The following is a 12,527-nucleotide window of genomic DNA, read 5'->3' as shown; positions in this document are numbered from 1 at the left end:
TCACCCTGCTTCTTAACAATGGGTAGGATAGGGCTATTGCAGACATTACTAACCACTTCCTCTACCACTCCTGCATCTACCAAGGACTGAATAATCGCTACCAATGCCTTCTCGCCTTCGGGCGATATCCGGTACTGTGGGAGTTTCGGGAGTATTGCATCTGGTCGAACAGTTATGTGTACAGGATCGATCATCATTCGTCCTACATCTGAGTCGTTTCTAGCCCATAGGTACAGGGGTAGGGTATCGAGTGAGGATAGGTCAGCATCTGTTATGGCGTACATATGCCTTGCAGGGTAGGGTCTGGGCATGCTCGGGTTGTCGTACAGGATGACTCGGATTCCATCCGGGGAACACCTAATAGTAGCTCGGAAATGTTTCAGTAAATCAATACCCATAATGGCGTCAGGGGAGTTGGAGGAGAGCAGAAATGTTGTGTCAGTGGGGTTGTCTCCTAGGTCAAAGGAGATAGGTTCAGACAGGGGGTTGGTGGAGGGCGTTCCATCGAAACCTATCGATGTAATGTGTGAGCCAGACAAGGGTGCCCTTGGAATCAGTCGCTTTGATAATACACTACGTGTCGCTCCAGTGTCTACCAAGAATGGAGACTTTGTACCCAGGACCTTAGCAGTGACGTAAGGACCTTGCTGGTCAACACAGAGCTCGACTGGATCCCTCCCTTGCCCCTGGCAGTCCTATGCAGAGTCGTGAGCATTGTTGTAGTCGGACTGTTGGCACTGATTCTGTCGGGGGCGGTCAAATGTGTTTGATCTGCCAGGTCGGTCATTGATGGTGTCGTGGGCCTGCCCTCGCCCCTGCCCTCCAGTTTTGGGGCCATTTGTCATGTCCCTTGTCTCTTTATTTTTAATCATTTCCCGAAGGGCCAGGCATTGGGACTTCCAATGTCCAAATTCTTTGCAAAATGCACACTGGTTCTCATCGAGGTCAGTTCGTGGAGCACCGGGTGTGGGGTTGCGGTCTCTAGTGGGTGGATTCCTAGGGGCATTCGACTGGTAGTTCCCCCTATACCGTTCCCTTCCTGTAGTCACTCCCTGTAATTGAGCAATCATCACTCGTTCCTTTAAGTCCTTTTTCTTTTTCTCATTCGCCCTCTCGTTCTCGTTCTTTTGGTGTTCATAATACTGAGCCATCTGAAGGATAGCTGCAGGTTTGGAGGCTCCCCAACTACTCTCACTCGTCTGTAACTTTTGGGAGACCTCTTGCGATAGCCCTTTTACGTAGTTTTGCACGAATAGGTGTTGTCCGGTTGCGGTGGTCATGTCTTGGCCACTGTAGTCGGAGAACACCGTTTCACATCGGGAGAAATATTCTGATACGTCTTCCTGGGGTTTCTGACGGCAAGCCGTGACTACCGACCAGTCTACCTTCTTCTCTGGGATCAATGTCTTTAGTTTCTGCACTATTTTGTCCGGGAGTTCCAGTATGTCTTTTACAGGTTTCTTTCCGGGCTCTCGCTGCCCATCTAGTTCATTGAGTTGTTTCCAGGTGTGTCCGAACAGATCCGTGTGGTCGGCTTTCCGGATTTGCTTCCACACATCGGCCGGCAGACACAACCCGAAAAACAAATCAATGTCCGATAGAGTCATTATAGTTGAGCCCAAGGCTGTGCCTAGTTCGGTATAAAATGCTGTAGGGTTCTTTCTTAAGTCGGGCAGGGTTTGCCTAAAAGTTAAAATATCTTGCCGATCCCATGGTTGGTAAACCCAATTATACACAACCCTCCCCTTTGCATCTGCGTGGTTGATATCATCGTTTGTTCCCTGACCTCTTGGGGGAACCCAGTAGGGGGCGGCTTCTCTGATAGGCATCATAGTGTTGGCTGCTACTAATGAAGGCTCAATCGTCTCAGGGACTGTGATCTTGACCTCTGGTTTCTGTTCCGCGAGGTGGCGGAAGACCTCAAGCGTTTGCATGAAGAGGTCCGTCTCATCGCTCTCAGTCCCATCTCCAACATCGACCCTTCTATATAGAGTCGTCAGTTTTGCAGGACCCTTATTCTGGTACCTATCCTCGTATGCGTTCAGGGTGTGGTAGCTGAACCGCAGAATGAAATACCGTCTGTGACTACCGGCATGTGAGTTGTGAATATTCATCGTATATTCTTCGCTCTCCTTCCGTTCTACCAATGTTTTTGCTATCTTGTCGATTCCATCCCGCTCATCTTTGCTCAACCTATTTGGTCTGGCTGTTAGCTGTTTGCCAGTCTCGAGTTCATCGGGTGTTGTTACCAATGCGGCCGGTGCGAAGGCCTTAAGAGTCGGGGCACTAGCGCTATGGTTACCCTCAACTGCACTCTGAACTGGTGAGTGTTGTGCTAGAGGCTGGCAGGGAGCATAAGGAGGGGGCGAGTAGATAATTGGAGGACCGAGTAGTAACTCGTCATTTGCCCGCTGTTTGGAGGGCATCTCCGGGTAGAGCGTAGGGGGGGTCCTGACAGGGCATTGGCCTGCCAGTCCTGATTCTTGTGTTTGTTTAACTTCCTCTCTTCTTCTTATTTCTTCATCTATTTAGTTTGCGGCCAGATGGGCTGCTTTTCGTAACTCTTTCACTATTTTTGCTTCTTCTCTTTTCCTTCGCTGTTCTGCTTCTTTGCGCCACATGCCAATACTATCGAGCATAGTGGGCGTTGCCTTATTTATTTTTACAGCTGCTTCTAACGTTTTTATTTTATTTTCGTCAAAAGAACCTATCAGTGGCCACTGACATTTGGGATTCTTTTTTGTATATTTATGCCATAACTTACTATAAGCTATAGCGACTAGTCCTTGCTTAGTAAACATGTCCTTATTAGGGGTGCCTTCCAATGGAGCTGGATGGTCCATCTCTAATAAGCGGTCCGGGTTAACCCAACTACTAACCAATGGGGAGAAGATAGGCATGACGGATTACAATGGGGGGCAAAAGCCTGCACTACCTATCTTTTCACTACTTGCAAAGACTGGACAGAATATTCTATTCTACGCTGTTTGCAAACAGAGAATACCTCCAGAAGGAACCAATTCCAAACAGTCAATGTTTGGATAAACAATCAATCAATGAGGAATGAAGTAGGCACGACGGGTTACAATGGGGGCAAAAGCCTGCGTTACCTACCCTTCACTTTCTACAAAGGGAGAGAGAATATTCTTATTCTTCCCCGTTTGTAAGCAGAGAAGATCCTTAAGAGAACCAACTCGAACAACTCAATGTTCGATTCAAACAATCAATCAATGGGGAGAAAAATAGGCACGGCAGATTACAATGAGGGACAAAAGTCCGCGTTACCTACCCTTCACTATCTGCAAAGACTAAACAGAGTATGGCGACTCTGTGCTTGTTTGCAAATAGAGAATCTCTCAGAGACAATAAAATGAGTAATACTAGTATTTTCAAACAATCAAACAATCAATTTCGCAATTTGTCGTGTGTCACGACCTTACCCGGACCGCATGGACAGTTTCTCGTCTTCCGTTTCCAGCGCCCGATCGTCCTCTACTCTCTGTTGCTATCGCGGCACTCCTGGTGGTTCCCAGTCAGGACCGTAGATCACTCGGGAGAGGTCTGCTCGGAATCAGTGAAGTCCAGATGATCGGCTGTCAGACGAGGGTCTATCGGACAGGAGCTCTCCCGATCGTTGCAGTCGTTCACTCTGTCGTCGGGACCTCTCCCACTGGATCCACGTGTCGCTGATGGGCCCCGCGTTTGGGACGCCAATTGATAAAGATCAATTCAAAAATGGTCAGGCGATTTAGTTGATGTTTCCTAGGTTAAATTTGCCCGGCGTAAAACGCCTCTAATACCATACGAAGTTATCCAATAAAGAGGCAGGCGCTGGAGACAGGAAGACAGGAAACAAGTTTTATTCCGACGGATTGGAACACGTCAGATCGGACAACAAGGTATCGTCTCGAGGTGCTCTCTCAGCCTCTCTGGGGCCTGGTTTTTTATACACTGGTTTAAGACATGTGAACGTTCTTTATTACAACAAAGACATTGTGAAGTATGAGGATGACATCCCCGGCACCCCCCCAGTTCCGGCCCACTCCAACACATGACAACAGTAGAGGCCCTTACCCCTCATACAATGGGAGGGGGCTATCACGTAGCTGAGTGTTCTGCCGATTCCTTTGGAATGTGTGCGCCTGATCGAATCTCAGGGGTTGGGGAGGTCATGATCAATAGTGGCTCCTTTCAAGAGAGGCGAGTGCATACAGTAGTGGGCAATAAACTGTATCCTCGGGCTAAGGGATGACCAGGCAATCGGGCTCAGAGGAAGGGGTCATCAAAGGAGAGATATTCATGAAAGGAAGGATCGGTGTGGACAATCGAGCGTGGAGGAAGGGTTTATCCAAAGAGGGGTATTCATGGAAGGAAAGGAGGTGTTGGTCAGGCGCGGGGTGTGATTCATTCATGAAAGCGTCATGCAGAAGGAGAAGGGTTCATGACTTGTGCATGTGAGAGCGGGGGCGGTCAGGGTGCATGGGGGATGCTTGCAGGGTCAGGGAAGTGTGCTGACGGGTGATCGTGAACAGGGAGACCATGGTACCTAAAATGGCTGTCGTGTATGTTCATACGTGAGTCTGCAAGATGGCGTAGATGATGTTCAGTACACAAACTAAAATTCCACACTACTGCATTGGGATGAGGTGTCCCCCTGCAAGACATCTGTCAGGCTGCCACGTGGACTTTCTCTGCACACTTTTACAAAGCATTATTGCCTTGACAGTCAAGTCCGGAAAGACGGCTTCTTTGGCCGTTCTGTTCTCCGGGACTTTCTGGTGTGATTTTAGTTCGCAGACCCACCACCGGGGTTGGTATTGCTGGCGTATCTATTCTAAGGTAAGGAATCTATCACTAACGTGTTTCTTTCAGATGAACAAGTTACTTACCTTTGGTAACGATATATTTGTGAGAAACATTAGTTAGTGATAGATTCCTTACTTTCCCACCCATCCTCCCCATTCTGCGAACTGACTTCTAGGGTTAAGGTCATCCTTTTGGGCCCTAGTTCCTATGCACCAGTGGTCAGTATCTTGCATGGCTCTGCGTTCCTGTTGCGGAAAGTTGTGTACAGAACTGACGTCAGCACGCGTGGGCGCGTCTAAGTAGCTTCAGTGACGTCATCTCGGCGAATACGACGCCAACGACGCACGCGGAGCCAACCGACGGCGCCTATAGACACGCAGGGGTACTGCTGACGAAAGCTTTCCTGATCCAGTCTGACGCCTCGTGATATTCTAAGGTAAAGGATCTATCACTAACTAATGTTTCTTACAGATATATCGGTACCGAAGGTAAGTAACTTATTCGCCAACACCATCCCTGCTGCACAATGTAGACTTTTCCATCAATGTGCACAAATCTTACCTGGAACTTTCTCAGTGTCTCCTGGTCATAGGAGCATTAACTGGGTACCACCATGGGCTGAGCCTTTCCCTCGGAGCAGAAAGTGAAAGACATCAGTGTGTTGCTTCCACGATTCCAGGTAGAGTCTTGAATTTCAGACCTGTGCATCCTTTGCTTGCTAGGTCTCCTGGTCTCTTGCATTATCTTGACCATACATGAGTGCTGGCATGTGAGGGCTCACCACGGGTGCCTGCTGAGCCATTGGTTCCAACAAAGGGGCAACCTCATTGGTTCCATTGTGGTTTCTAGGGACACTTGGCTCAGCTTACCTAGTGGGTGGTGGAGGGGAACCTATCCAGAGGGATGACCTTTCAATTCCCTCTGGACGTGCCTATGGTGGTGAAGTATGCCTCCACCCTGGGATGCTTTGCTTCTCTGGAGAAATTGGAGATCAAAGGCCTTCTGACTCCAGGGGACAGGAGTCTTCATATACATCTGCTCAAACTGAGGGTGACTTGCCGGCACTAAAGGCATTTCTCCCTTTCCTTTGTGGTAGGTCAGTCCAAATCTTGACAGACATTACAACCATGATGTGATATATCAAAAAACAAGGGAGATGAAGGTCCCAGGCTCTCTGACGCGAATCCTTGAGGATCTAGTTGTGGGTGCACAGGATTCCCAATATGTGATTAATGCCCTAGGTTTTCTGAGGCATTATATGGCAAACATAGGAGTTTGCAATTGATCAATTAGAGGTTTCCAAGTTGTACAGAACTTGTCACTCTCATTTCATAGTTCACGCTTCAGCATTTTCATGGCCATAATAGACCTTGCCTCCCTGACCTGATATGCATGAAAGGAGAACATTGGCTTTTTAGCTTCTCCCAATATCTTCTGTTTCGCTTCGAGTAACATATTAGTAAATAAGGCCTACTCACACTTAGACAAACTAGCCATTCTCTCAGGTCGTAGAACCAGAATGATCACCCCAGTCCTACAGGCAAGAGCTAGCCTATAACATTTTTATTATGGTGGAGTATTTTTTTCTAGGTGCTGTGTTTTGCAGGGCCTTTCCACCAAACATGCAAATCATCCCCCATCGCACCACACTGCCTTCAGCATTTGGTATTTATACACGACAACATCATACCTAGCCTATATGGTGTTCCATGCTATGGAACATTATGACCGGCAACAATTTTTTTATTTTATATACTTTGGACACTTTTAGGACTATCTTGCACTCAGATACATCACTGATCATGTGTTATGACTTTCTCCCGTCTTTTCTCCAGTACTTTCCCCCCATTCAATTCATACATGTCCACTGTGTGGTGGGGGATGGGGTGGTTGTGTGTTAATCGTACTAGATGTATATTTGAGATGAATCCTTTTTTGATTTATAAATTATGAGAATCTTTTCATAGATCATACTTTTCTATTATTTAATTTGTAGCTTTTAGATCCATTCCAGTTCTCCTTTCAAAAAGTCTGACTTACACATTTTTTATATTTTTACATTGCCTTGAAGAACGTGGTCTGTCACAGGGCAGCAATCTGGTAAGTAAGTAAGTAAATTTTTATTGTTTTTAGGTTAATAAAAACCGTTATAAAAAATGCATTTAAAAACAAGTCTCCACAAGAGAAATTAAAAGAAAGCTTTAAAAGCAAGAATTTTGGTTAAAAGAATGACAAAGGAAAAAAAACAGTAAAAATGCGGGTGGGGCATATTGTTCATGGTAGCTTGATCTAAGATCAAGGTTTCCTCTTATCCAAGTGCCTGGATTGTTTGTTTCTGTTCTGCTAGTTTCAGCAATTTCACCAGCTTCCCATTTAGTGGCGGGAGACCAGGATCGAAACAGGCGAGGACGGCTTGTCTGCTTGTGCGGACTCCTACTACGTTAAAGGCTGTTTTCAACAGGGCTTATCTTTCCTCATTCATCGTCGAACAAGTGCATAGTAGATGTTGTAAGTCTTTGAACCCTGTGCAGCAATCTACATTTTTCCATTTACCAAATATATCCCCTGACAGAGCCTGTAAATTATCTGGGTTATTGTTATCAAGGTAATATAGAGATTGAAATGTACAATCCATGTGAAGTTTGGGTTATAAAGATATCCAAGTACTTTATTTTTCTGTTGGCTCACCTGAAGGGGCATATATATTTCGAAATTTTCCACAAGTTCCCTGGGATATATTCCCCCTCCCAGCAATTGGATTTTCTAAGGTTTACTTTGAACTGCAAGATAGCCCACTGTTAGTGCAGGATTTCCAAAACCTTCAGCATGAACTCTCCGAGTTGCATAGTGTCCATTATATAGCATCCATGTACCAGAGGCTCTTGTGCTTTGCATCACACACAGAAAGGCACCCCCCCACCTTTTCTACCTTTCTGTATGCCTGTACCAAGAGGACATTTCTATCTTGTTCCTCTGTAAATCGATTTGGTATAGGTAGCCGGCGCATATATATTTTCACATGATAGGGCCTATTCTCACCCTCCATAGAAAATTCCGAAGAAAAGTCTAGTCAACCTGCGTTGGAAATAATATATATATATTTTTTTAATTTTATTTTAACAGTTTTATATAAAGAAAAAAAAGATGCATAAAATAAGCATTAAGGATGATTACATAGACATGTGTAAGGCATTATACTTCTGGATTTTAGGCATCCAGACGGACAGTTTACATAGCATGCATCAATACTACATACATGGATTATATGAATTTAGTTAATTCAAAAATAAGGCAATATGACATCACGGACATAACAGTATTAGAATTGTGAGCATATAGCTGTGTTCTTAGGAGGGCGCCACAATCAGGAGAAGGCAGGGCTATATCGCTTGCATGGAGGTAGACGGCGTGAGGGTATCCTGGGTTTGGGCAGTCAGATAGTCGTTATATAGACCCCAGAAGTTTTCTGGTCGGCTTCTAGGAGGTAGAAGTTTGCTGTAGACCTCAGTTTGCCTATTACAGAAAACCATGTCCTTAGACCACTGAGATAGCGTGGGTAGAGGGCCTCATGACCAGTGAAGTGCTATTGTTCTTTTAGCAACAAGCAGTCTCATGTCTAAAAGACGTCTAATGCCTTTCTTAAATTTTTGGGAAAATCCCAATAGTGCCAGCAAAGGGTCCGGCTGTATGTCTTCTTGGGTAATGGTGCTTAATTTAGAAAATATCTGGTGCCAGAAGTCTGATATTTCTGGACAAGACCAGGCTAGGTGCATAAAATCTGTCACAGTTGGGTGATTCCCTCAAGCCGTATCTGTGAAGGCGGGATGGGGTATAATAGACACGATTAAGAAATTTGAACTGTATTATGTGGTGTCTACCATTTCCAGTATCTTGCAGTTGCAGACTTTGGGGAGGAAAACATTTGTGGCGAGCCAGTAGTCTATTCTGGTATGAAAGTTGTGTGGGGCTGAATAATGTGTGAATCCCCCTGATCCTAAGTTTCGCGTACGCCAGACATCAAATAGGCCTAGTTTGGTCGCAGTAGAGATGATAGCTTCCGCTGTGCATGAGCGCCGTCGCAAGGCGTTCCAACACAGGGTCTAAAACACAATTAAGGTCTCCTTCCCAGAGGAGTAGTAGGTCAGGGAGTTGTCTCGCTAGGGAGAGGAGATTGTGGATGAACTGGGGGCAGTCATAATTGGGGCGTAGATATTAAATATTATGAATTCCAAGCCTCGCCCTTTGCATTTTGATATCACGTATCTGCCGTTTATGTCTGTGTGTAGCTCCTTCAAGTTGAGCTGCGCTCTTGGGTTGATCCACATGAGGACTCCACGGGCGTGCGTGGTAAAACCCGCCACGTGAAAGACACCCCGGATTATATTGCGGGTTTGTGCAAAGCGTGCAATGGGTAAGTGTGTCTCTTGCAATAGCGCTACGTCTATTTTATGTCATCTACGGTTGGACATTACTTTTTTAATTTTAATGTGGTTGTTGAGGCCTCTGATATTCCAGGTAAACAAGTTCAATTTATCTTCCATAACCCAAGTGGTCCAAGTTGTGTATGTCAGTAAAAATATGCCGCAGCCACAACAGGCCAGTGCCTCCTATCATCGGATGGTGGTGTGGGCTCCTGTGAGAGTGTACTCTGAGTCTATTCAGTACCCTGAGTCAAAATAAGTTAAGACACAAAAGACAACAGGGGCGATTCGCATGTAATATCAACAGTGTAAATGACAGGGAAATTATTAATATTACCTATTGCGAAGGGCGGATAGTGTGCACTTCTGCGTAGGTGTGTACATGTCACGTGCGTGGTTGTGTACCAGAAACAGAGAAAATATACCGCATAATAAGAAAAACAATTTCTGAACAGTCCCCCCTCCCACGCCATGCCTTCCCCAACTGAGCACAGCCGAAGTCCCCCCCCCCTTATTCCCCAGGTTGGGCAACAGGCCATATAGTGCGTAACACGCGGGCGGATGTTACCTGGCACTACGGCGGTCAGCAGTTAAATAGAATGGTCTGCACAACTATAAGCAAGCATGATGATCAATGCGACTTTAAGATACCCTCCCACCTCCCACCAGTCTGTTTCGCAGTGGAGAAGCTAATACTTGCAGTATCAGACAATTATAGGTACGGTACTTGCATTACAAGAACCTTAACATAGCTTAGAACATATATGGGAGCATTTACAATGGTGTAGAGCAGCTCGGGAGGCAGAAAGAAGCATTCACACAGGTGTATAAAAGTTATGTGGAAACTTGCGTCTCTTCAGGGTCTGTTATTTACAACAAGGGGTGGTGAGGGACAGAGTCTCTGAATTAAGCAGAATACTCTCACCCAGTCAAGAGATCAGGGCTAGATCCAACACCGTTTTTTAGCTCACTGCACCATCCCAGTTTCAGAACCTGGCTGTATGCAAATTAGTCTGTTCCTGTCCCAGTGCATGATGGGAACAGGGCAAACCAAACTACAAAAGCCAATTCTTACACTGGGAAGGAAACAAGCTTCCGGGGACCGGTTTCTGGCATTACAGCCGTCTTCGGCCCGGCTTGCTTGAATCCTGATGGTGCAATGAGCAAGGGACTCATGTCTGAGTATCCCCTTCCACGCTTAGGGTGGACAAAATTATTTACAACAAGGGGTGGTGAGGGACAGAGTCTCTGAATTAAGCAGAATACTCTCACCCAGTCAAGAGATCAGGGCTAGATCCAACACCGTTTTTTAGCTCACTGCACCATCCCAGTTTCAGAACCTGGCTGTATGCAAATTAGTCTGTTCCTGTCCCAGTGCATGATGGGAACAGGGCAAACCAAACTACAAAAGCCAATTCTTACACTGGGAAGGAAACAAGCTTCCGGGGACCGGTTTCTGGCATTACAGCCGTCTTCGGCCCGGCTTGCTTGAATCCTGATGGTGCAATGAGCAAGGGACTCATGTCTGAGTATACCCTTCCACGCTTAGGGTGGACAAAATTATTTACAACAAGGGGTGGTGAGGGACAGAGTCTCTGAATTAGGCAGAATAGTCTCACCCAGTCAAGAGATCAGGGCTAGATCCAACACCGTTTTTTAGCTCACTGCACCATCCCAGTTTCAGAACCTGGCTGTATGCAAATTAGTCTGTTCCTGTCCCAGTGCATGATGGGAACAGGGCAAACCAAACTACAAAAGCCAATTCTTACACTGGGAAGGAAACAAGCTTCCGGGGACCGGTTTCTGGCATTACAGCCGTCTTCGGCCCGGCTTGCTTGAATCCTGATGGTGCAATGAGCAAGGGACTCATGTCTGAGTATACCCTTCCACGCTTAGGGTAGACAAAAGTATTTACAACAAGGGGTGGTGAGGGACAGAGTCTCTGAATTAAGCAGAATACTCTCACCCAGTCAAGAGATCAGGGCTAGATCCAACACCGTTTTTTAGCTCACTGCACCATCCCAGTTTCAGAACCTGGCTGTATGCAAATTAGTCTGTTCCTGTCCCAGTGCATGATGGGAACAGGGCAAACCAAACTACAAAAGCCAATTCTTACACTGGGAAGGAAACAAGCTTCCGGAGACCGGTTTCTGGCATTACAGCCGTCTTCGGCCCGGCTTGCTCGAATCCTGATGGTGCAATGAGCAAGGGACTCATGTCTGAGTATACCCTTCCACGCTTAGGGTGGACAAAATTATTTACAACAAGGGGTGGTGAGGGACAGAGTCTCTGAATTAAGCAGAATACTCTCACCCAGTCAAGAGATCAGGGCTAGATCCAACACCGTTTTTTAGCTCACTGCACCATCCCAGTTTCAGAACCTGGCTGTATGCAATTTCTTCAGGGTCTGTGGCAGTGTCTCTCTTATCGACCTCCATGCAACTCAGTGGGAGGATGATGGGGAGATCGAATGAAACAAGCGTCTACTTGTAAAGAGTTCGACCATGTAGCAAAATCAGGTGGGAGTCTATGTTATGGGCTTCTCTCAGTCATTGTCATCTATTCGGCTTTCACTGGCGTTATTTTCAGTATTTGGTGAATTGTCCTCCATGGCATCTCAGCGCACTTTCATGAGGTGGTGCTTCAGCGACTTCTGAAGGGCCTTTGGGTCAGAAAAGATGTGTGACGAGCCACCTCAGTTGACTTTCAGCCGGGCAGGGTAAAGCATAGCGTAGGTGACAGTGTGGTCCCTGAGCTAGCGCTTGTGGGGGTTGAATTGACGTCAGGCCTCCTGCACCCTCGTTGTGAAGTCTGGGTATAACGATATAGATGATCCCTCCTATTGTAGTTCACCTAGCCCCCTGGCACTACGCAAAGCAGAGTCGCAGTCTCCGTAATTGAGCATTTTGGCTATCACTGGCCGTGGAGCAGCACCCGGGGCGGGGCGTGGGCCCAGTGAGCATTGAGCCCTCTCAATCACAAAGATTTCAGAGAAAGTGTCCCGGACCAGTAAAGTTATTAGTAGTTTTTAAATGAACTGCTCTGCTTTGCCTAGTGGGGTGTCTACCTGCAGTCTGGTGATGCGCATATTGCTCCGTCTGGAGCACGCCTCCAAATCCTCTGCCTTTTCCTGGAGTATCGCTAAGGCTTTGGCCATTTGTTTTCGCGCTTGATGCGTTTCTGTTTGTGCCTCTTCAACCTCATGGACCCTGCGCTCAGTCATATCAAGTCTCTCCGCATGCTTGTCCAAGTGCTCTGACATTCTATCCATGCGATATACCAAAGCTATTCAAAGCTGAT

At 46.5% G+C, this 12,527-nt stretch overlaps 1 protein-coding gene across 1 annotated transcript in view; it reads left to right on the top strand.

Moving 5' to 3' along the window:
- MSH4 (mutS homolog 4) overlaps positions 1-12,527 on the top strand; it is a 1,513,152-nt gene that overhangs the window by 1,359,844 nt on the left and 140,781 nt on the right. The gene's annotated exons all lie outside the window — the stretch shown is intronic.

Source organism: Lissotriton helveticus, chromosome 1_2 (genome assembly GCF_964261635.1).
Source record: "Lissotriton helveticus chromosome 1_2, aLisHel1.1, whole genome shotgun sequence".
Classification (NCBI taxonomy): domain Eukaryota; kingdom Metazoa; phylum Chordata; class Amphibia; order Caudata; family Salamandridae; genus Lissotriton; species Lissotriton helveticus.
The sequence above is the reverse complement of the archived record's forward strand: the minus strand, read 5'-3'. Positions and strand labels throughout refer to the sequence as shown.